We start from the raw sequence: 22455 nt of genomic DNA on the forward strand, positions 1-22455 counted from the left end.
ACTGCTCTGTATGGATTGTTCAAAGATCTGTTGGAAATGCTTATAATGGGATAAATAAATTGAGGGCATGCCTTTTCGGTACCCCACTTGCATGGCTGTCTGGCTTGTGGAAGGTGCTGCAAATGCAAGTCAGGATGGCCGAGTGGTCTAAGGCGCTGCGTTCAGGTCGCAGTCTCTTCTGGAGGCGTGGGTTCAAATCCCACTTCTGACAAACCTGTCTTTAATCTTCTTTTTTCTTGAGGGAGAAAATCAGATCATTTCCCTCACATGGGCTTATATGGTTGTCTTTTTGGAAAAGTGCAGTGAATTTTTTTCTTGCTATAGCCACTCATGGCCTAAGATGTGTGTTTTTTTTGTTCACACTATCTTTATCACTATGTAGATGAACAAGCAACATGTGGTCAGGATGGCCGAGTGGTCTTAGGCGCTGCGTTAAGGCCGCAGTCTCTCCTGGAGGCGTGGGTTCGAATCCCACTTCTGACAAAACTTTAAGTCCATTTTGTCTCTGCGTTCCTTCAGAATCTCAGCTAAAAATTGGCAGTGCATATAATATCTGAATAAGTACCAAACTTCAGTTTCAACTGCAAATGAATTTGCCCAATTCTGTCTTCAAGCTCGTATAATATTCTTCTAGCACTAGTGGTGTTTTATGTGTTTTTTGGGGGGTGCCTAAAAAATCCCTTTTATTGAAGAAATGGCTTACATTCAGTCTTGTGATATTTTTGTTTTCCAATAAGTAGATTTTTAATTTTATGTAACCTTATTTTCTAATGATCCATTCAAGAGATGTTTCCACTATGAAATGAAGAGCAAGGGGAAAGAGCACAAATGATAGAGCCAGTGAGTCAGATGGGGTGTTGAGGAAGGAGAGAATGAAACAAAGACAGAGTGAGTGAACGGCAGGTAGGCATAGAAGAGGAGACTAGAAGTGAAGGTGACTTGCTTTTCCCTGCTCTTGACCTCCCACCCATCTCAAACCAATCACAAACATACCTTCTATTCAACGTTGGTATGCAGAACTTCACTCCTCAGCCAGTGAGGGTGAGTCCCAAGCCAGGGGCTAGAGAGCAAAAGAATGGATGTGCTCAGACGTTCCTTGCTAGGGGCAGTTGATCTGAAACAAGGCCTGCTCTCTTGTTTCCAGCAAGGAACTAGAAATTCTGCATGAATCTGCAAGGCACATTGACAGCATAAATGTGCATAAACTGCCCCACCTTCTGCCTTCCTACTTCCTGAGCAGTAGTTGTTTGTGTATAAAGAGAGAGGTCGCAGGCAAGGTAATTTTGTGAGTAGGATACAGAACCCTAAATAGCTGGTGAGAGGTATAAGTTATTCTAAAAGCATAAAAACAGTACACCTGTGAAATGAAATGCTTTCATATGTGATCTTCTGTGTTTATTGTCCTGTGCAAAAAGTTGCACCTTGTGTTTGAAGGTTGAAATTATTTCAAGCTTGCATGGACGCAGAAATTTCTGAGTGACTTTTATACATTTCTTAGGACTCGCCACTGTCAGGATGGCCGAGTGGTCTAAGGCGCTGTATTTAGGCCGCAGTCTCCTCTGGAGGCGTGGGTTCGAATCCCACTTCTGACATGACTTTTGGAGATATAATCTTCTTCATCAGGATAACATCTGATGGAAGTTGCATCTGTTCGTCTTCACCTGGGACGTTATTCCGTCCTCGTCTAGTCAAGAGAGCTTGGGTTTCTCATATATTTCTGTTGTACAAAGTCTTGCTGATAAAGTGCAATCCTTACCAAATGAGCTTAGGACCCATGTAAGAGCTCATCTAGAAGAGTCATGCTCTTGTATTCCCTGGCCAGACAGGCCATGCAAATTTGGAAGAATGCCAAGCACCTGGTAGACAGCTGTACTCCAGCACACTTACAGCAATGTCCTCAGGGCTGTGATCAGGGGCTGCTTAGATTTGCGTATTCCACCCTATGTTGTGACATTGAGCTCCCTTGTTGAATTTGCTTTAGTCAGCCAAGATGTGGCTGTTGACTCAATTTCAAAGCAGCTTTGGGCCGTTCAAGTGGCTGGTGAATAGCACTTTCTCTTTGTACGCTTTAAAGGTCTAAAGAGTTCTTCATAGGTACTGCTCTGTATGGATTGTTCAAAGATCTGTTGGAAATGCTTATAATGGGATAAATAAATTGAGGGCATGCCTTTTCGGTACCAAACTTGCATGGCTGTCTGGCTTGTGGAAGGGGCTGCAAATGCAAGTCAGGATGGCCGAGTGGTCTAAGGCGCTGCGTTCAGGTCGCAGTCTCTTCTGGAGGCGTGGGTTCAAATCCCACTTCTGACAAACCTGTGTTTAATCTTCTTTTTTCTTGAGGGAGAAAATCAGATCATTTCCCTCACATGGGCTTATATGGTTGTCTTTTTGGAAAAGTGCAGTGAGTTTTTTTCTTGCTATAGCCACTTATGGCCTAAGATGTGTGTTTTTTTTGTTCACACTATCTTTCTCACTATGTAGATGGACAAGCAACATGTGGTCAGGATGGCCGAGTGGTCTAAGGCGCTGCGTTAAGGCCACAGTCTCTCCTGGAGGCGTGGGTTCGAATCCCACTTCTGACAAAACTTTAAGTCCATTTTGTCACTGCGTTCCTTCAGAATCTCAGCTAAAAATTGGCAGTGCATATAATATCTGAATAAGTACCAAACTTCAGTTTCAACTGCAAATGAATTTGCCCAATTCTGTCTTCAAGCTCGTATAATATTCTTCTAGCACTAGTGGTGTTTTATGTGTTTTTTGGGGGGTGCCTAAAAAATCCCTTTTATTGAAGAAATGGCTTACATTCAGTCTTGTGATATTTTTGGTTTCCAATAAGTAGATTTTTAATTTTATGTAACCTCATTTTCTAATGATCCATTCAAGAGATGTTTCCACTATGAAATGAAGAGCAAGGGGAAAGAGCACAAATGATAGAGCCAGTGAGTGAGATGGGGTGTTGAGGAAGGAGAGAATGAAACAAAGACAGAGTGAGTGAACGGCAGGTAGGCATAGAAGAGGAGACTAGAAGTGAAGGTGACTTGCTTTTCCCTGCTCTTGACCTCCCACCCATCTCAAACCAATCACAAACATACCTTCTATGCAACGTTGGTATGCAGAACTTCACTCCTCAGCCAGTGAGGGTGAGTCCCAAGCCAGGGGCTAGAGAGCAAAAGAATGGATGTGCTCAGACGTTCCTTGCTAGGGACAGTTGATCTGAAACAAGGCCTGCTCTCTTGTTTCCAGCAAGGATCTAGAAATTCTGCATGAATCTGCAAGGCACATTGACAGCATGAATTTGCATAAACTGCCCCACCTTCTGCCTTCCTACTTCCTGAGCAATAGTTGTTTGTGTATAAAGAGAGAGGTCGCAGGAAAGATAATTTTGTGAGTAGGATACAGAACCCTAAATAGCTGGTGAGAGGTATAAGTTATTCTAAAAGCATAAAAACAGTACACCTGTGAAATGAAATGCTTTCATATGTGATCTTCTGTGTTTATTGTCCTGTGCAAAAAGTTGCACCTTGTGTTTGAAGGTTGAAATTATTTCAAGCTTGCATGGACGCAGAAATTTCTGAGTGACTTTTATACATTTCTTAGGACTCTTCACTGTCAGGATGGGCGAGTGGTCTAAGGCGCTGTGTTTAGGCTGCAGTCTCCTCTGGAGACGTGGGTTCGAATCCCACTTCTGAAATGACTTTTGGAGATATAATCTTCTTCATCAGGATAACATCTGATGGAAGTTGCATCTCTTCGTCTTCACCTGGGACGTTATTCCGTCCTCGTCTAGTCAAGAGAGCTTGGGTTTCTCATATATTTCTGTTTTACAAAGTCTTGCTGATAAAGTGCAATCCTTACCAAATGAGCTTAGGACCCATGTAAGAGCTCATCTAGAAGAGTCATGCTCTTGTATTCCCTGGCCAGACAGGCCATGCAAATTTGGAAGAATGCCAAGCACCTGGTAGACAGCTGTACTCCAGCACACTTACAGCAATGTCCTCAGGGCTGTGATCAGGGGCTGCTTAGATTTGCGTATTCCACCCTATGTTGTGACATTGAGCTCCCTTGTTGAATTTGCTTTAGTCAGCCAAGATGTGGCTGTTGACTCAATTTCAAAGCAGCTTTGGGCCGTTCAAGTGGCTGGTGAATAGCACTTTCTCTTTGTACGCTTTAAAGGTCTAAAGAGTTCTTCATAGGTACTGCTCTGTATGGATTGTTCAAAGATCTGTTGGAAATGCTTATAATGGGATAAATAAATTGAGGGCATGCCTTTTCGGTACCAAACTTGCATGGCTGTCTGGCTTGTGGAAGGTGCTGCAAATGCAAGTCAGGATGGCCGAGTGGTCTAAGGTGCTGCGTTCAGGTCGCAGTCTCTTCTGGAGGCGTGGGTTCAAATCCCACTTCTGACAAACCTGTGTTTAATCTTCTTTTTTCTTGAGGGAGAAAATCAGATCATTTCCCTCACATGGGCTTATATGGTTGTCTTTTTGGAAAAGTGCAGTGAGTTTTTTTCTTGCTATAGCCACTTATGGCCTAAGATGTGTGTTTTTTTTGTTCACACTATCTTTCTCACTATGTAGATGGACAAGCAACATGTACTCAGGATGGCCGAGTGGTCTAAGGCACTGCGTTAAGGCCGCAGTCTCTCCTGGAGGCGTGGGTTCGAATCCCACTTCTGACAAAACTTTAAGTCCATTTTGTCACTGCGTTCCTTCAGAATCTCAGCTAAAAATTGGCAGTGCATATAATATCTGAATAAGTACCAAACTTCAGTTTCAACTGCAAATGAATTTGCCCAATTCTGTCTTCAAGCTCGTATAATATTCTTCTAGTACTAGTGGTGTTTTATGTGTTTTTTGGGGGGTGCCTAAAAAATCCCTTTTATTGATGAAATGGCTTACATTCAGTCTTGTGATATGTTTGGTTTCCAATAAGTAGATTTTTAATTTTATGTAACCTCATTTTCTAATGATCCATTCAAGAGATGTTTCCACTATGAAATGAAGAGCAAGGGGAAAGAGCACAAATGATAGAGCCAGTGAGTGAGATGGGGTGTTGAGGAAGGAGAGAATGAAACAAAGACAGAGTGAGTGAACGGCAGGTAGGCATAGAAGAGGAGACTAGAAGTGAAGGTGACTTGCTTTTCCCTGCTCTTGACCTCCCACCCATCTCAAACCAATCACAAACATACCTTCTATGCAACGTTGGTATGCAGAACTTCACTCCTCAGCCAGTGAGGGTGAGTCCCAAGCCAGGGGCTAGAGAGCAAAAGAATGGATGTGCTCAGACGTTCCTTGCTAGGGACAGTTGATCTGAAACAAGGCCTGCTCTCTTGTTTCCAGCAAGGATCTAGAAATTCTGCATGAATCTGCAAGGCACATTGACAGCATAAATTTGCATAAACTGCCCCACCTTCTGCCTTCCTACTTCCTGAGCAATAGTTGTTTGTGTATAAAGAGAGAGGTCGCAGGCAAGATAATTTTGTGAGTAGGATACAGAACCCTAAATAGCTGGTGAGAGGTATAAGTTATTCTAAAAGCATAAAAACAGTACACCTGTGAAATGAAATGCTTTCATATGTGATCTTCTGTGTTTATTGTCCAGTGCAAAAAGTTGCCCCTTGTGTTTGAAGGTTGAAATTATTTCAAGATTGCATGGACGCAGAAATTTCTGAGTGACTTTTATACATTTCTTAGGACTCTTCACTGTCAGGATGGCCGAGTGGTCTAAGGCGCTGTGTTTAGGCTGCAGTCTCCTCTGGAGGCGTGGGTTTGAATCCCACTTCTGAAATGACTTTCGGAGATATAATCTTCTTCATCAGGATAACATCTGATGGAAGTTGCATCTCTTCGTCTTCACCTGGGACGTTATTCCGTCCTCGTCTAGTCAAGAGAGCTTGGGTTTCTCATATATTTCTGTTTTACAAAGTCTTGCTGATAAAGTGCAATCCTTACCAAATGAGCTTAGGACCCATGTAAGAGCTCATCTAGAAGAGTCATGCTCTTGTATTCCCTGGCCAGACAGGCCATGCAAATTTGGAAGAATGCCAAGCACCTGGTAGACAGCTGTACTCCAGCACACTTACAGCAATGTCCTCAGGGCTGTGATCAGGGGCTGCTTAGATTTGTGTATTCCACCCTATGTTGTGACATTGAGCTCCCTTGTTGAATTTGCTTTAGTCAGCCAAGATGTGGCTGTTGACTCAATTTCAAAGCAGCTTTGGGCCGTTCAAGTGGCTGGTGAATAGCACTTTCTCTTTGTACTCATTAAAGTTCTAAAGAGTTCTTCATAGGTACTGCTCTGTATGGATTGTTCAAAGATCTGTTGGAAATGCTTATAATGGGATAAATAAATTGAGGGCATGCCTTTTCGGTACCAAACTTGCATGGCTGTCTGGCTTGTGGAAGGTGCTGAAAATGCAAGTCAGGATGGCCGAGTGGTCTAAGGCGCTGCGTTCAGGTCGCAGTCTCTTCTGGAGGCGTGGGTTCAAATCCCAATTCTGACAAACCTGTGTTTAATCTTCTTTTTTCTTGAGGGAGAAAATCAGATCATTTCCCTCACATGTGCTTATATGGTTGTCTTTTTGGAAAAGTGCAGTGAGTTTTTTTCTTGCTATAGCCACTCATGGCCTAAGATGTGTGTTTTTTTTGTTCACACTATCTTTCTCACTATGTAGATGAACAAGCAACTTGTGGTCAGGATGGCCGAGTGGTCTAAGGCACTGCATTAAGGCCGCAGTCTCTCCTGGAGGCGTGGGTTCGAATCCCACTTCTGACAAAACTTTATGTCCATTTTGTCTCTGCGTTCCTTCAGAATCTCAGCTAAAAATTGGCAGTGCATATAATATCTGAATAAGTACCAAACTTCAGTTTCAACTGCAAATGAATTTGCCCAATTCTGTCTTCAAGCTCGTATAATATTCTTCTAGCACTAGTGGTGTTTTATGTGTTTTTTGGGGGGTGCCTAAAAAATCCCTTTTATTGAAGAAATGGCTTACATTCAGTCTTGTGATATTTTTGGTTTCCAATAAGTAGATTTTTAATTTTATGTAACCTCATTTTCTAATGATCCATTCAAGAGATGTTTCCACTATGAAATGAAGAGCAAGGGGAAAGAGCACAAATGATAGAGCCAGTGAGTGAGATGGGGTGTTGAGGAAGGAGAGAATGAAACAAAGACAGAGTGAGTGAACGGCAGGTAGGCATAGAAGAGGAGACTAGAAGGGAAGGTGACTTGCTTTTCCCTGCTCTTGACCTCCCACCCATCTCAAACCAATCACAAACATACCTTCTATTCAACGTTGGTATGCAGAACTTCACTCCTCAGCCAGTGAGGGTGAGTCCCAAGCCAGGGGCTAGAGAGCAAAAGAATGGATGTGCTCAGATGTTCCTTGCTAGGGACAGTTGATCTGAAACAAGGCCTGCTCTCTTGTTTCCAGGAAGGAACTAGAAATTCTGCATGAATCTGCAAGGCACATTGACAGCATAAATTTGCATAAACTGCCCCCCCTTCTGCCTTCCTACTTCCTGAGCAGTAGTTGTTTGTGTATAAAGAGAGAGGTCGCAGGCAAGGTAATTTTGTGAGTAGGATACAGAACCCTAAATAGCTGGTGAGAGGTATAAGTTATTCTAAAAGCATAAAAACAGTACACCTGTAAAATTAAATGCTTTCATATGTGATCTTCTGTGTTTATTGTCCTGTGCAAAAAGTTGCACCTTGTGTTTGAAGGTTGAAATTATTTCAAGCTTGCATGGACGCAGAAATTTCTGAGTGACTTTTATACATTTCTTAGGACTCTCCACTGTCAGGATGGCCGAGTGGTCTAAGGCGCTGTGTTTAGGCTGCAGTCTCCTCTGGAGGCGTGGGTTCGAATCCCACTTCTGACATGACTTTTGGAGATATAATCTTCTTCATCAGGATAACATCTGATGGAAGTTGCATCTGTTCGTCTTCACCTGGGACGTTATTCCGTCCTCGTCTAGTCAAGAGAGCTTGGGTTTCTCATATATTTCTGTTGTACAAAGTCTTGCTGATAAAGTGCAATCCTTACCAAATGAGCTTAGGACCCATGTAAGAGCTCATCTAGAAGAGTCATGCTCTTGTATTCCCTGGCCAGACAGGCCATGCAAATTTGGAAGAATGCCAAGCACCTGGTAGACAGCTGTACTCCAGCACACTTACAGCAATGTCCTCAGGGCTGTGATCAGGGGCTGCTTAGATTTGCGTATTCCACCCTATGTTGTGACATTGAGCTCCCTTGTTGAATTTGCTTTAGTCAGCCAAGATGTGGCTGTTGACTCAATTTCAAAGCAGCTTTGGGCCGTTCAAGTGGCTGGTGAATAGCACTTTCTCTTTGTACGCTTTAAAGGTCTAAAGAGTTCTTCATAGGTACAGCTCTGTATGGATTGTTCAAAGATCTGTTTGAAATGCTTATAATGGGATAAATAAATTGAGGGCATGCCTTTTCGGTACCAAACTTGCATGGCTGTCTGGCTTGTGGAAGGTGCTGCAAATGCAAGTCAGGATGGCTGAGTGGTCTAAGGTGCTGTGTTCAGGACGCAGTCTCTTCTGGAGACGTGGGTTCAAATCCCACTTCTGACAAACCTGTGTTTAATCTTCTTTTTTCTTGAGGGAGAAAATCAGATCATTTCCCTCACATGGGCTTATATGGTTGTCTTTTTGGAAAAGTGCAGTGAATTTTTTTCTTGCTATAGCCACTTATGGCCTAAGATGTGTGTATTTTTTTGTTCACACTATCTTTCTCACTATGTAGATGGACAAGCAACATGTGGTCAGGATGGCCGAGTGGTCTAAGGTGCTGCGTTAAGGCCGCAGTCTCTCCTGGAGGCGTGGGTTCGAATCCCACTTCTGACAAAACTTTAAGTCCATTTTGTCACTGCGTTCCTTCAGAATCTCAGCTAAAAATTGGCAGTGCATATAATATCTGAATAAGTACCAAACTTCAGTTTCAACTGCAAATGAATTTGCCCAATTCTGTCTTCAAGCTCGTATAATATTCTTCTAGTACTAGTGGTGTTTTATGTGTTTTTTGGGGGGTGCCTAAAAAATCCCTTTTATTGATGAAATGGCTTACATTCAGTCTTGTGATATGTTTGGTTTCCAATAAGTAGATTTTTAATTTTATGTAACCTCATTTTCTAATGATCCATTCAAGAGATGTTTCCACTATGAAATGAAGAGCAAGGGGAAAGAGCACAAATGATAGAGCCAGTGAGTGAGATGGGGTGTTGAGGAAGGAGAGAATGAAACAAAGACAGAGTGAGTGAACGGCAGGTAGGCATAGAAGAGGAGACTAGAAGTGAAGGTGACTTGCTTTTCCCTGCTCTTGACCTCCCACCCATCTCAAACCAATCACAAACATACCTTCTATGCAACGTTGGTATGCAGAACTTCACTCCTCAGCCAGTGAGGGTGAGTCCCAAGCCAGGGGCTAGAGAGCAAAAGAATGGATGTGCTCAGACGTTCCTTGCTAGGGACAGTTGATCTGAAACAAGGCCTGCTCTCTTGTTTCCAGCAAGGATCTAGAAATTCTGCATGAATCTGCAAGGCACATTGACAGCATAAATTTGCATAAACTGCCCCACCTTCTGCCTTCCTACTTCCTGAGCAATAGTTGTTTGTGTATAAAGAGAGAGGTCGCAGGCAAGATAATTTTGTGAGTAGGATACAGAACCCTAAATAGCTGGTGAGAGGTATAAGTTATTCTAAAAGCATAAAAACAGTACACCTGTGAAATGAAATGCTTTCATATGTGATCTTCTGTGTTTATTGTCCAGTGCAAAAAGTTGCCCCTTGTGTTTGAAGGTTGAAATTATTTCAAGATTGCATGGACGCAGAAATTTCTGAGTGACTTTTATACATTTCTTAGGACTCTTCACTGTCAGGATGGCCGAGTGGTCTAAGGCGCTGTGTTTAGGCTGCAGTCTCCTCTGGAGGCGTGGGTTTGAATCCCACTTCTGAAATGACTTTCGGAGATATAATCTTCTTCATCAGGATAACATCTGATGGAAGTTGCATCTCTTCGTCTTCACCTGGGACGTTATTCCGTCCTCGTCTAGTCAAGAGAGCTTGGGTTTCTCATATATTTCTGTTTTACAAAGTCTTGCTGATAAAGTGCAATCCTTACCAAATGAGCTTAGGACCCATGTAAGAGCTCATCTAGAAGAGTCATGCTCTTGTATTCCCTGGCCAGACAGGCCATGCAAATTTGGAAGAATGCCAAGCACCTGGTAGACAGCTGTACTCCAGCACACTTACAGCAATGTCCTCAGGGCTGTGATCAGGGGCTGCTTAGATTTGTGTATTCCACCCTATGTTGTGACATTGAGCTCCCTTGTTGAATTTGCTTTAGTCAGCCAAGATGTGGCTGTTGACTCAATTTCAAAGCAGCTTTGGGCCGTTCAAGTGGCTGGTGAATAGCACTTTCTCTTTGTACTCATTAAAGTTCTAAAGAGTTCTTCATAGGTACTGCTCTGTATGGATTGTTCAAAGATCTGTTGGAAATGCTTATAATGGGATAAATAAATTGAGGGCATGCCTTTTCGGTACCAAACTTGCATGGCTGTCTGGCTTGTGGAAGGTGCTGAAAATGCAAGTCAGGATGGCCGAGTGGTCTAAGGCGCTGCGTTCAGGTCGCAGTCTCTTCTGGAGACGTGGGTTCAAATCCCAATTCTGACAAACCTGTGTTTAATCTTCTTTTTTCTTGAGGGAGAAAATCAGATCATTTCCCTCACATGTGCTTATATGGTTGTCTTTTTGGAAAAGTGCAGTGAGTTTTTTTCTTGCTATAGCCACTCATGGCCTAAGATGTGTGTTTTTTTTGTTCACACTATCTTTCTCACTATGTAGATGAACAAGCAACTTGTGGTCAGGATGGCCGAGTGGTCTAAGGCACTGCATTAAGGCCGCAGTCTCTCCTGGAGGCGTGGGTTCGAATCCCACTTCAGACAAAACTTTATGTCCATTTTGTCTCTGCGTTCCTTCAGAATCTCAGCTAAAAATTGGCAGTGCATATAATATCTGAATAAGTACCAAACTTCAGTTTCAACTGCAAATGAATTTGCCCAATTCTGTCTTCAAGCTCGTATAATATTCTTCTAGCACTAGTGGTGTTTTATGTGTTTTTTGGGGGGTGCCTAAAAAATCCCTTTTATTGAAGAAATGGCTTACATTCAGTCTTGTGATATTTTTGGTTTCCAATAAGTAGATTTTTAATTTTATGTAACCTCATTTTCTAATGATCCATTCAAGAGATGTTTCCACTATGAAATGAAGAGCAAGGGGAAAGAGCACAAATGATAGAGCCAGTGAGTGAGATGGGGTGTTGAGGAAGGAGAGAATGAAACAAAGACAGAGTGAGTGAACGGCAGGTAGGCATAGAAGAGGAGACTAGAAGGGAAGGTGACTTGCTTTTCCCTGCTCTTGACCTCCCACCCATCTCAAACCAATCACAAACATACCTTCTATTCAACGTTGGTATGCAGAACTTCACTCCTCAGCCAGTGAGGGTGAGTCCCAAGCCAGGGGCTAGAGAGCAAAAGAATGGATGTGCTCAGATGTTCCTTGCTAGGGACAGTTGATCTGAAACAAGGCCTGCTCTCTTGTTTCCAGGAAGGAACTAGAAATTCTGCATGAATCTGCAAGGCACATTGACAGCATAAATTTGCATAAACTGCCCCCCCTTCTGCCTTCCTACTTCCTGAGCAGTAGTTGTTTGTGTATAAAGAGAGAGGTCGCAGGCAAGGTAATTTTGTGAGTAGGATACAGAACCCTAAATAGCTGGTGAGAGGTATAAGTTATTCTAAAAGCATAAAAACAGTACACCTGTAAAATTAAATGCTTTCATATGTGATCTTCTGTGTTTATTGTCCTGTGCAAAAAGTTGCACCTTGTGTTTGAAGGTTGAAATTATTTCAAGCTTGCATGGACGCAGAAATTTCTGAGTGACTTTTATACATTTCTTAGGACTCTCCACTGTCAGGATGGCCGAGTGGTCTAAGGCGCTGTGTTTAGGCTGCAGTCTCCTCTGGAGGCGTGGGTTCGAATCCCACTTCTGACATGACTTTTGGAGATATAATCTTCTTCATCAGGATAACATCTGATGGAAGTTGCATCTGTTCGTCTTCACCTGGGACGTTATTCCGTCCTCGTCTAGTCAAGAGAGCTTGGGTTTCTCATATATTTCTGTTGTACAAAGTCTTGCTGATAAAGTGCAATCCTTACCAAATGAGCTTAGGACCCATGTAAGAGCTCATCTAGAAGAGTCATGCTCTTGTATTCCCTGGCCAGACAGGCCATGCAAATTTGGAAGAATGCCAAGCACCTGGTAGACAGCTGTACTCCAGCACACTTACAGCAATGTCCTCAGGGCTGTGATCAGGGGCTGCTTAGATTTGCGTATTCCACCCTATGTTGTGACATTGAGCTCCCTTGTTGAATTTGCTTTAGTCAGCCAAGATGTGGCTGTTGACTCAATTTCAAAGCAGCTTTGGGCCGTTCAAGTGGCTGGTGAATAGCACTTTCTCTTTGTACGCTTTAAAGGTCTAAAGAGTTCTTCATAGGTACTGCTCTGTATGGATTGTTCAAAGATCTGTTGGAAATGCTTATAATGGGATAAATAAATTGAGGGCATGCCTTTTCGGTACCAAACTTGCATGGCTGTCTGGCTTGTGGAAGGTGCTGCAAATGCAAGTCAGGATGGCTGAGTGGTCTAAGGTGCTGTGTTCAGGACGCAGTCTCTTCTGGAGACGTGGGTTCAAATCCCACTTCTGACAAACCTGTGTTTAATCTTCTTTTTTCTTGAGGGATAAAATCAGATCATTTCCCTCACATGGGCTTATATGGTTGTCTTTTTGGAAAAGTGCAGTGAATTTTTTTCTTGCTATAGCCACTTATGGCCTAAGATGTGTGTATTTTTTTGTTCACACTATCTTTCTCACTATGTAGATGGACAAGCAACATGTGGTCAGGATGGCCGAGTGGTCTAAGGTGCTGCGTTAAGGCCACAGTCTCTCCTGGAGGCGTGGGTTCGAATCCCACTTCTGACAAAACTTTAAGTCCATTTTGTCTCTGCGTTCCTTCAGAATCTCAGCTAAAAATTGGCAGTGCATATAATATCTGAATAAGTACCAAACTTCAGTTTCAACTGCAAATGAATTTGCCCAATTCTGTCTTCAAGCTCGTATAATATTCTTCTAGCACTAGTGGTGTTTTATGTGTTTTTTGGGGGGTGCCTAAAAAATCCCTTTTATTGAAGAAATGGCTTACATTCAGTCTTGTGATATTTTTGGTTTCCAATAAGTAGATTTTTAATTTTATGTAACCTCATTTTCTAATGATCCATTCAAGAGATGTTTCCACTATGAAATGAAGAGCAAGGGGAAAGAGCACAAATGATAGAGCCAGTGAGTGAGATGGGGTGTTGAGGAAGGAGAGAATGAAACAAAGACAGAGTGAGTGAACGGCAGGTAGGCATAGAAGAGGAGACTAGAAGTGAAGGTGACTTGCTTTTCCCTGCTCTTGACCTCCCACCCATCTCAAACCAATCACAAACATACCTTCTATGCAACGTTGGTATGCAGAACTTCACTCCTCAGCCAGTGAGGGTGAGTCCCAAGCCAGGGGCTAGAGAGCAAAAGAATGGATGTGCTCAGACGTTCCTTGCTAGGGACAGTTGATCTGAAACAAGGCCTGCTCTCTTGTTTCCAGCAAGGATCTAGAAATTCTGCATGAATCTGCAAGGCACATTGACAGCATAAATTTGGATAAACTGCCCCACCTTCTGCCTTCCTACTTCCTGAGCAGTAGGTGTTTGTGTATAAAGAGAGAAGTCGCAGGCAAGATAATTTTGTGAGTAGGATACAGAACCCTAAATAGCTGGTGAGAGGTATAAGTTATTCTAAAAGCATAAAAACAGTACACCTGTGAAATGAAATGCTTTCATATGTGATCTTCTGTGTTTATTGTCCTGTGCAAAAAGTTGCACCTTGTGTTTGAAGGTTGAAATTATTTCAAGCTTGCATGGACGCAGATATTTCTGAGTGACTTTTATACATTTCTTAGGACTCTTCACTGTCAGGATGGCCGAGTGGTCTAAGGCGCTGTGTTTAGGCTGCAGTCTCCTCTGGAGGCGTGGGTTCGAATCCCACTTCTGAAATGACTTTTGGAGATATAATCTTCTACATCAGGATAACATCTGATGGAAGTTGCATCTGTTCGTCTTCACCAGGGACGTTATTCCGTCCTCGTCTAGTCAAGAGAGCTTGGGTTTCTCATATATTTCTGTTGTACAAAGTCTTGCTGATAAAGTGCAATCCTTACCAAATGAGCTTAGGACCCATGTAAGAGCTCATCTAGAAGAGTCATGCTCTTGTATTCCCTGGCCAGACAGGCCATGCAAATTTGGAAGAATGCCAAGCACCTGGTAGACAGCTGTACTCCAGCACACTTACAGCAATGTCCTCAGGGCTGTGATCAGGGGCTGCTTAGATTTGCGTATTCCACCCTATGTTGTGACATTGAGCTCCCTTGTTGAATTTGCTTTAGTCAGCCAAGATGTGGCTGTTGACTCAATTTCAAAGCAGCTTTGGGCCGTTCAAGTGGCTGGTGAATAGCACTTTCTCTTTGTACGCTTTAAAGGTCTAAAGAGTTCTTCATAGGTACTGCTCTGTATGGATTGTTCAAAGATCTGTTGGAAATGATTATAATGGGATAAATAAATTGAGGGCATGCCTTTTCGGTACCAAACTTGCATGGCTGTCTGGCTTGTGGAAGGTGCTGCAAATGCAAGTTAGGATGGCCAAGTGGTCTAAGACTCTGCGTTCAGGTCGCAGTCTCTTCTGGAGGCGTGGGTTCAAATCCCACTTCTGACAAACCTGTGTTTAATCTTCTTTTTTCTTGAGGGAGAAAATCAGATCATTTCCCTCACATGGGCTTATATGGTTGTCTTTTTGGAAAAGTGCAGTGAGTTTTTTTCTTGCTATAGCCACTTATGGCCTAAGATGTGTGTTTTTTTTGTTCACACTATCTTTCTCACTATGTAGATGGACAAGCAACATGTGGTCAGGATGGCCGAGTGGTCTAAGGCGCTGCGTTAAGGCCGCAGTCTCTCCTGGAGGCGTGGGTTCGAATCCCACTTCTGACAAAACTTTAAGTCCATTTTGTCTCTGCGTTCCTTCAGAATCTCAGCTAAAAATTGGCAGTGCATATAATATCTGAATAAGTACCAAACTTCAGTTTCAACTGCAAATGAATTTGCCCAATTCTGTCTTCAAGCTCGTATAATATTCTTCTAGCACTAGTGGTGTTTTATGTGTTTTTTGGGGGGTGCCTAAAATATCCCTTTTATTGAAGAAATGGCTTACATTCAGTCTTGTGATATTTTTGGTTTCCAATAAGTAGATTTTTAATTTTATGTAACCTCATTTTCTAATGATCCATTCAAGAGATGTTTCCACTATGAAATGAAGAGCAAGGGGAAAGAGCACAAATGATAGAGCCAGTGAGTGAGATGGGGTGTTGAGGAAGGAGAGAATGAAACAAAGACAGAGTGAGTGAACGGCAGGTAGGCATAGAAGAGGAGACTACAAGTGAAGGTGACTTGCTTTTCCCTGCTCTTGACCTCCCACCCATCTCAAACCAATCACAAACATACCTTCTATTTAACGTTGGAATGCAGAACTTCACTCCTCAGCCAGTGAGTGTGAGTCCCAAGCCAGGGGCTAGAGAGCAAAAGAATGGATGTGCTCAGACGTTCCTTGCTAGGGACAGTTGATCTGAAACAAGGCCTGCTCTCTTGTTTCCAGCAAGGATCTAGAAATTCTGCATGAATGTGCAAGGCACATTGACAGCATAAATTTGCATAAACTGCCCCACCTTCTGCCTTCCTACTTCCTGAGCAGTAGTTGTTTGTGTATAGAGAGAAAGGTCGCAGGCAAGGTAATTTTGTGAGTAGGATACAGAACCCTAAATAGCTGGTGAGAGGTATAAGTTATTCTAAAAGCATAAAAATAGTACACCTGTGAAATGAAATGCTTTCATATGTGATCTTCTGTGTTTATTGTCCTGTGCAAAAAGTTGCACCTTGTGTTTGAAGGTTGAAATTATTTCAAGCTTGCATGGACGCAGAAATTTCTGAGTGACTTTTATACATTTCTTAGGACTCTTCACTGTCAGGATGGCCGAGTGGTCTAAGGCGCTGTGTTTAGGCTGCAGTCTCCTCTGGAGGCGTGGGTTCGAATCCCACTTCTGAAATGACTTTTGGAGATATAATCTTCTACATCAGGATAACATCTGATGGAAGTTGCATCTGTTCGTCTTCACCAGGGACGTTATTCCGTCCTCGTCTAGTCAAGAGAGCTTGGGTTTCTCATATATTTCTGTTGTACAAAGTCTTGCTGATAAAGTGCAATCCTTACCAAATGAGCTTAGGACCCATGTAAGAGCTCATCTAGAAGAGTCATGCTCTTGTATTCCCTGGCCAGACAGGCCATGCAAATTTGGAAGAATGCCAAGCACCTGGTAGACAGCTGTACTCCAGCACACTTACAGCAATGTCCTCAGGGCTGTGATCAGGGGCTGCTTAGATTTGTGTATTCCACCCTATGTTGTGACATTGAGCTCCCTTGTTGAATTTGCTTTAGTCAGCCAAGATGTGGCTGTTGACTCAATTTCAAAGCAGCTTTGGGCCGTTCAAGTGGCTGGTGAATAGCACTTTCTCTTTGTACTCATTAAAGTTCTAAAGAGTTCTTCATAGGTACTGCTCTGTATGGATTGTTCAAAGATCTGTTGGAAATGCTTATAATGGGATAAATAAATTGAGGGCATGCCTTTTCGGTACCAAACTTGCATGGCTGTCTGGCTTGTGGAAGGTGCTGAAAATGCAAGTCAGGATGGCCGAGTGGTCTAAGGCGCTGCGTTCAGGTCGCAGTCTCTTCTGGAGGCGTGGGTTCAAATCCCAATTCTGACAAACCTGTGTTTAATCTTCTTTTTTCTTGAGGGAGAAAATCAGATCATTTCCCTCACATGTGCTTATATGGTTGTCTTTTTGGAAAAGTGCAGTGAGTTTTTTTCTTGCTATAGCCACTCATGGCCTAAGATGTGTGTTTTTTTTGTTCACACTATCTTTCTCACTATGTAGATGAACAAGCAACTTGTGGTCAGGATGGCCGAGTGGTCTAAGGCACTGCATTAAGGCCGCAGTCTCTCCTGGAGGCGTGGGTTCGAATCCCACTTCAGACAAAACTTTATGTCCATTTTGTCTCTGCGTTCCTTCAGAATCTCAGCTAAAAATTGGCAGTGCATATAATATCTGAATAAGTACCAAACTTCAGTTTCAACTGCAAATGAATTTGCCCAATTCTGTCTTCAAGCTCGTATAATATTCTTCTAGCACTAGTGGTGTTTTATGTGTTTTTTGGGGGGTGCCTAAAAAATCCCTTTTATTGAAGAAATGGCTTACATTCAGTCTTGTGATATTTTTGGTTTCCAATAAGTAGATTTTTAATTTTATGTAACCTCATTTTCTAATGATCCATTCAAGAGATGTTTCCACTATGAAATGAAGAGCAAGGGGAAAGAGCACAAATGATAGAGCCAGTGAGTGAGATGGGGTGTTGAGGAAGGAGAGAATGAAACAAAGACAGAGTGAGTGAACGGCAGGTAGGCATAGAAGAGGAGACTAGAAGGGAAGGTGACTTGCTTTTCCCTGCTCTTGACCTCCCACCCATCTCAAACCAATCACAAACATACCTTCTATTCAACGTTGGTATGCAGAACTTCACTCCTCAGCCAGTGAGGGTGAGTCCCAAGCCAGGGGCTAGAGAGCAAAAGAATGGATGTGCTCAGATGTTCCTTGCTAGGGACAGTTGATCTGAAACAAGGCCTGCTCTCTTGTTTCCAGGAAGGAACTAGAAATTCTGCATGAATCTGCAAGGCACATTGACAGCATAAATTTGCATAAACTGCCCCCCCTTCTGCCTTCCTACTTCCTGAGCAGTAGTTGTTTGTGTATAAAGAGAGAGGTCGCAGGCAAGGTAATTTTGTGAGTAGGATACAGAACCCTAAATAGCTGGTGAGAGGTATAAGTTATTCTAAAAGCATAAAAACAGTACACCTGTAAAATTAAATGCTTTCATATGTGATCTTCTGTGTTTATTGTCCTGTGCAAAAAGTTGCACCTTGTGTTTGAAGGTTGAAATTATTTCAAGCTTGCATGGACGCAGAAATTTCTGAGTGACTTTTATACATTTCTTAGGACTCTCCACTGTCAGGATGGCCGAGTGGTCTAAGGCGCTGTGTTTAGGCTGCAGTCTCCTCTGGAGGCGTGGGTTCGAATCCCACTTCTGACATGACTTTTGGAGATATAATCTTCTTCATCAGGATAACATCTGATGGAAGTTGCATCTGTTCGTCTTCACCTGGGACGTTATTCTGTCCTCGTCTAGTCAAGAGAGCTTGGGTTTCTCATATATTTCTGTTGTACAAAGTCTTGCTGATAAAGTGCAATCCTTACCAAATGAGCTTAGGACCCATGTAAGAGCTCATCTAGAAGAGTCATGCTCTTGTATTCCCTGGCCAGACAGGCCATGCAAATTTGGAAGAATGCCAAGCACCTGGTAGACAGCTGTACTCCAGCACACTTACAGCAATGTCCTCAGGGCTGTGATCAGGGGCTGCTTAGATTTGCGTATTCCACCCTATGTTGTGACATTGAGCTCCCTTGTTGAATTTGCTTTAGTCAGCCAAGATGTGGCTGTTGACTCAATTTCAAAGCAGCTTTGGGCCGTTCAAGTGGCTGGTGAATAGCACTTTCTCTTTGTACGCTTTAAAGGTCTAAAGAGTTCTTCATAGGTACTGCTCTGTATGGATTGTTCAAAGATCTGTTGGAAATGCTTATAATGGGATAAATAAATTGAGGGCATGCCTTTTCGGTACCAAACTTGCATGGCTGTCTGGCTTGTGGAAGGTGCTGCAAATGCAAGTCAGGATGGCTGAGTGGTCTAAGGTGCTGTGTTCAGGACGCAGTCTCTTCTGGAGACGTGGGTTCAAATCCCACTTCTGACAAACCTGTGTTTAATCTTCTTTTTTCTTGAGGGATAAAATCAGATCATTTCCCTCACATGGGCTTATATGGTTGTCTTTTTGGAAAAGTGCAGTGAATTTTTTTCTTGCTATAGCCACTTATGGCCTAAGATGTGTGTATTTTTTTGTTCACACTATCTTTCTCACTATGTAGATGGTCAAGCAACATGTGGTCAGGATGGCCGAGTGGTCTAAGGTGCTGCGTTAAGGCCGCAGTCTCTCCTGGAGGCGTGGGTTCGAATCCCACTTCTGACAAAACTTTAAGTCCATTTTGTCTCTGCGTTCCTTCAGAATCTCAGCTAAAAATTGGCAGTGCATATAATATCTGAATAAGTACCAAACTTCAGTTTCAACTGCAAATGAATTTGCCCAATTCTGTCTTCAAGCTCGTATAATATTCTTCTAGCACTAGTGGTGTTTTATGTGTTTTTTGGGGGGTGCCTAAAAAATCCCTTTTATTGAAGAAATGGCTTACATTCAGTCTTGTGATATTTTTGGTTTCCAATAAGTAGATTTTTAATTTTATGTAACCTCATTTTCTAATGATCCATTCAAGAGATGTTTCCACTATGAAATGAAGAGCAAGGGGAAAGAGCACAAATGATAGAGCCAGTGAGTGAGATGGGGTGTTGAGGAAGGAGAGAATGAAACAAAGACAGAGTGAGTGAACGGCAGGTAGGCATAGAAGAGGAGACTAGAAGTGAAGGTGACTTGCTTTTCCCTGCTCTTGACCTCCCACCCATCTCAAACCAATCACAAACATACCTTCTATGCAACGTTGGTATGCAGAACTTCACTCCTCAGCCAGTGAGGGTGAGTCCCAAGCCAGGGGCTAGAGAGCAAAAGAATGGATGTGCTCAGACGTTCCTTGCTAGGGACAGTTGATCTGAAACAAGGCCTGCTCTCTTGTTTCCAGCAAGGATCTAGAAATTCTGCATGAATCTGCAAGGCACATTGACAGCATAAATTTGGATAAACTGCCCCACCTTCTGCCTTCCTACTTCCTGAGCAGTAGGTGTTTGTGTATAAAGAGAGAAGTCGCAGGCAAGATAATTTTGTGAGTAGGATACAGAACCCTAAATAGCTGGTGAGAGGTATAAGTTATTCTAAAAGCATAAAAACAGTACACCTGTGAAATGAAATGCTTTCATATGTGATCTTCTGTGTTTATTGTCCTGTGCAAAAAGTTGCACCTTGTGTTTGAAGGTTGAAATTATTTCAAGCTTGCATGGACGCAGAAATTTCTGAGTGACTTTTATACATTTCTTAGGACTCTTCACTGTCAGGATGGCCGAGTGGTCTAAGGCGCTGTGTTTAGGCTGCAGTCTCCTCTGGAGGCGTGGGTTCGAATCCCACTTCTGAAATGACTTTTGGAGATATAATCTTCTACATCAGGATAACATCTGATGGAAGTTGCATCTGTTCGTCTTCACCAGGGACGTTATTCCGTCCTCGTCTAGTCAAGAGAGCTTGGGTTTCTCATATATTTCTGTTGTACAAAGTCTTGCTGATAAAGTGCAATCCTTACCAAATGAGCTTAGGACCCATGTAAGAGCTCATCTAGAAGAGTCATGCTCTTGTATTCCCTGGCCAGACAGGCCATGCAAATTTGGAAGAATGCCAAGCACCTGGTAGACAGCTGTACTCCAGCACACTTACAGCAATGTCCTCAGGGCTGTGATCAGGGGCTGCTTAGATTTGCGTATTCCACCCTATGTTGTGACATTGAGCTCCCTTGTTGAATTTGCTTTAGTCAGCCAAGATGTGGCTGTTGACTCAATTTCAAAGCAGCTTTGGGCCGTTCAAGTGGCTGGTGAATAGCACTTTCTCTTTGTACGCTTTAAAGGTCTAAAGAGTTCTTCATAGGTACTGCTCTGTATGGATTGTTCAAAGATCTGTTGGAAATGATTATAATGGGATAAATAAATTGAGGGCATGCCTTTTCGGTACCAAACTTGCATGGCTGTCTGGCTTGTGGAAGGTGCTGCAAATGCAAGTTAGGATGGCCAAGTGGTCTAAGACTCTGCGTTCAGGTCGCAGTCTCTTCTGGAGGCGTGGGTTCAAATCCCACTTCTGACAAACCTGTGTTTAATCTTCTTTTTTCTTGAGGGAGAAAATCAGATCATTTCCCTCACATGGGCTTATATGGTTGTCTTTTTGGAAAAGTGCAGTGAGTTTTTTTCTTGCTATAGCCACTTATGGCCTAAGATGTGTGTTTTTTTTGTTCACACTATCTTTCTCACTATGTAGATGGACAAGCAACATGTGGTCAGGATGGCCGAGTGGTCTAAGGCGCTGCGTTAAGGCCGCAGTCTCTCCTGGAGGCGTGGGTTCGAATCCCACTTCTGACAAAACTTTAAGTCCATTTTGTCTCTGCGTTCCTTCAGAATCTCAGCTAAAAATTGGCAGTGCATATAATATCTGAATAAGTACCAAACTTCAGTTTCAACTGCAAATGAATTTGCCCAATTCTGTCTTCAAGCTCGTATAATATTCTTCTAGCACTAGTGGTGTTTTATGTGTTTTTTGGGGGGTGCCTAAAATATCCCTTTTATTGAAGAAATGGCTTACATTCAGTCTTGTGATATTTTTGGTTTCCAATAAGTAGATTTTTAATTTTATGTAACCTCATTTTCTAATGATCCATTCAAGAGATGTTTCCACTATGAAATGAAGAGCAAGGGGAAAGAGCACAAATGATAGAGCCAGTGAGTGAGATGGGGTGTTGAGGAAGGAGAGAATGAAACAAAGACAGAGTGAGTGAACGGCAGGTAGGCATAGAAGAGGAGACTACAAGTGAAGGTGACTTGCTTTTCCCTGCTCTTGACCTCCCACCCATCTCAAACCAATCACAAACATACCTTCTATTTAACGTTGGAATGCAGAACTTTACTCCTCAGCCAGTGAGTGTGAGTCCCAAGCCAGGGGCTAGAGAGCAAAAGAATGGATGTGCTCAGACGTTCCTTGCTAGGGACAGTTGATCTGAAACAAGGCCTGCTCTCTTGTTTCCAGCAAGGATCTAGAAATTCTGCATGAATGTGCAAGGCACATTGACAGCATAAATTTGCATAAACTGCCCCACCTTCTGCCTTCCTACTTCCTGAGCAGTAGTTGTTTGTGTATAGAGAGAAAGGTCGCAGGCAAGGTAATTTTGTGAGTAGGATACAGAACCCTAAATAGCTGGTGAGAGGTATAAGTTATTCTAAAAGCATAAAAATAGTACACCTGTGAAATGAAATGCTTTCATATGTGATCTTCTGTGTTTATTGTCCTGTGCAAAAAGTTGCACCTTGTGTTTGAAGGTTGAAATTATTTCAAGCTTGCATGGACGCAGAAATTTCTGAGTGACTTTTATACATT

General features: G+C 42.6%; 22 non-coding genes across 22 annotated transcripts; all 22 read left to right on the forward strand.

The window, feature by feature from the left end:
- Positions 1 to 128: 128 nt before the first annotated feature.
- TRNAL-CAG (transfer RNA leucine (anticodon CAG)) lies at positions 129 to 211 on the forward strand. Its single transcript has one exon. It is a non-coding gene; the product is annotated as a tRNA-Leu (tRNA).
- A 189-nt stretch (positions 212 to 400) lies between these two features.
- On the forward strand, positions 401 to 483 carry TRNAL-AAG (transfer RNA leucine (anticodon AAG)). The gene has a single exon. It is a non-coding gene; the product is annotated as a tRNA-Leu (tRNA).
- A 1026-nt stretch (positions 484 to 1509) lies between these two features.
- On the forward strand, positions 1510 to 1592 carry TRNAL-UAG (transfer RNA leucine (anticodon UAG)). Its single transcript has one exon. It is a non-coding gene; the product is annotated as a tRNA-Leu (tRNA).
- A 632-nt stretch (positions 1593 to 2224) lies between these two features.
- On the forward strand, positions 2225 to 2307 carry TRNAL-CAG (transfer RNA leucine (anticodon CAG)). The gene has a single exon. It is a non-coding gene; the product is annotated as a tRNA-Leu (tRNA).
- Positions 2308 to 2496: 189 nt separating this feature from the next.
- TRNAL-AAG (transfer RNA leucine (anticodon AAG)) lies at positions 2497 to 2579 on the forward strand. The gene has a single exon. It is a non-coding gene; the product is annotated as a tRNA-Leu (tRNA).
- Positions 2580 to 4320: 1741 nt separating this feature from the next.
- TRNAL-CAG (transfer RNA leucine (anticodon CAG)) lies at positions 4321 to 4403 on the forward strand. Its single transcript has one exon. It is a non-coding gene; the product is annotated as a tRNA-Leu (tRNA).
- Positions 4404 to 4592: 189 nt separating this feature from the next.
- TRNAL-AAG (transfer RNA leucine (anticodon AAG)) lies at positions 4593 to 4675 on the forward strand. Its single transcript has one exon. It is a non-coding gene; the product is annotated as a tRNA-Leu (tRNA).
- Positions 4676 to 6688: 2013 nt separating this feature from the next.
- TRNAL-AAG (transfer RNA leucine (anticodon AAG)) lies at positions 6689 to 6771 on the forward strand. Its single transcript has one exon. It is a non-coding gene; the product is annotated as a tRNA-Leu (tRNA).
- Positions 6772 to 7797: 1026 nt separating this feature from the next.
- Positions 7798 to 7880, forward strand: TRNAL-UAG (transfer RNA leucine (anticodon UAG)). The gene has a single exon. It is a non-coding gene; the product is annotated as a tRNA-Leu (tRNA).
- Positions 7881 to 8512: 632 nt separating this feature from the next.
- Positions 8513 to 8595, forward strand: TRNAL-CAG (transfer RNA leucine (anticodon CAG)). Its single transcript has one exon. It is a non-coding gene; the product is annotated as a tRNA-Leu (tRNA).
- A 190-nt stretch (positions 8596 to 8785) lies between these two features.
- TRNAL-AAG (transfer RNA leucine (anticodon AAG)) lies at positions 8786 to 8868 on the forward strand. The gene has a single exon. It is a non-coding gene; the product is annotated as a tRNA-Leu (tRNA).
- Positions 8869 to 11990: 3122 nt separating this feature from the next.
- On the forward strand, positions 11991 to 12073 carry TRNAL-UAG (transfer RNA leucine (anticodon UAG)). The gene has a single exon. It is a non-coding gene; the product is annotated as a tRNA-Leu (tRNA).
- Positions 12074 to 12705: 632 nt separating this feature from the next.
- On the forward strand, positions 12706 to 12788 carry TRNAL-CAG (transfer RNA leucine (anticodon CAG)). The gene has a single exon. It is a non-coding gene; the product is annotated as a tRNA-Leu (tRNA).
- A 190-nt stretch (positions 12789 to 12978) lies between these two features.
- Positions 12979 to 13061, forward strand: TRNAL-AAG (transfer RNA leucine (anticodon AAG)). The gene has a single exon. It is a non-coding gene; the product is annotated as a tRNA-Leu (tRNA).
- Positions 13062 to 14087: 1026 nt separating this feature from the next.
- On the forward strand, positions 14088 to 14170 carry TRNAL-UAG (transfer RNA leucine (anticodon UAG)). The gene has a single exon. It is a non-coding gene; the product is annotated as a tRNA-Leu (tRNA).
- Positions 14171 to 15074: 904 nt separating this feature from the next.
- On the forward strand, positions 15075 to 15157 carry TRNAL-AAG (transfer RNA leucine (anticodon AAG)). The gene has a single exon. It is a non-coding gene; the product is annotated as a tRNA-Leu (tRNA).
- Positions 15158 to 16183: 1026 nt separating this feature from the next.
- TRNAL-UAG (transfer RNA leucine (anticodon UAG)) lies at positions 16184 to 16266 on the forward strand. Its single transcript has one exon. It is a non-coding gene; the product is annotated as a tRNA-Leu (tRNA).
- A 2013-nt stretch (positions 16267 to 18279) lies between these two features.
- Positions 18280 to 18362, forward strand: TRNAL-UAG (transfer RNA leucine (anticodon UAG)). Its single transcript has one exon. It is a non-coding gene; the product is annotated as a tRNA-Leu (tRNA).
- Positions 18363 to 18994: 632 nt separating this feature from the next.
- TRNAL-CAG (transfer RNA leucine (anticodon CAG)) lies at positions 18995 to 19077 on the forward strand. Its single transcript has one exon. It is a non-coding gene; the product is annotated as a tRNA-Leu (tRNA).
- Positions 19078 to 19267: 190 nt separating this feature from the next.
- On the forward strand, positions 19268 to 19350 carry TRNAL-AAG (transfer RNA leucine (anticodon AAG)). The gene has a single exon. It is a non-coding gene; the product is annotated as a tRNA-Leu (tRNA).
- A 1026-nt stretch (positions 19351 to 20376) lies between these two features.
- TRNAL-UAG (transfer RNA leucine (anticodon UAG)) lies at positions 20377 to 20459 on the forward strand. Its single transcript has one exon. It is a non-coding gene; the product is annotated as a tRNA-Leu (tRNA).
- A 904-nt stretch (positions 20460 to 21363) lies between these two features.
- TRNAL-AAG (transfer RNA leucine (anticodon AAG)) lies at positions 21364 to 21446 on the forward strand. Its single transcript has one exon. It is a non-coding gene; the product is annotated as a tRNA-Leu (tRNA).
- The last annotated feature ends 1009 nt before the right edge of the window (positions 21447 to 22455 follow it).

The sequence above is a fragment of the Lissotriton helveticus genome, chromosome 8 (assembly GCF_964261635.1).
Source record: "Lissotriton helveticus chromosome 8, aLisHel1.1, whole genome shotgun sequence".
NCBI classification, from domain to species: domain Eukaryota; kingdom Metazoa; phylum Chordata; class Amphibia; order Caudata; family Salamandridae; genus Lissotriton; species Lissotriton helveticus.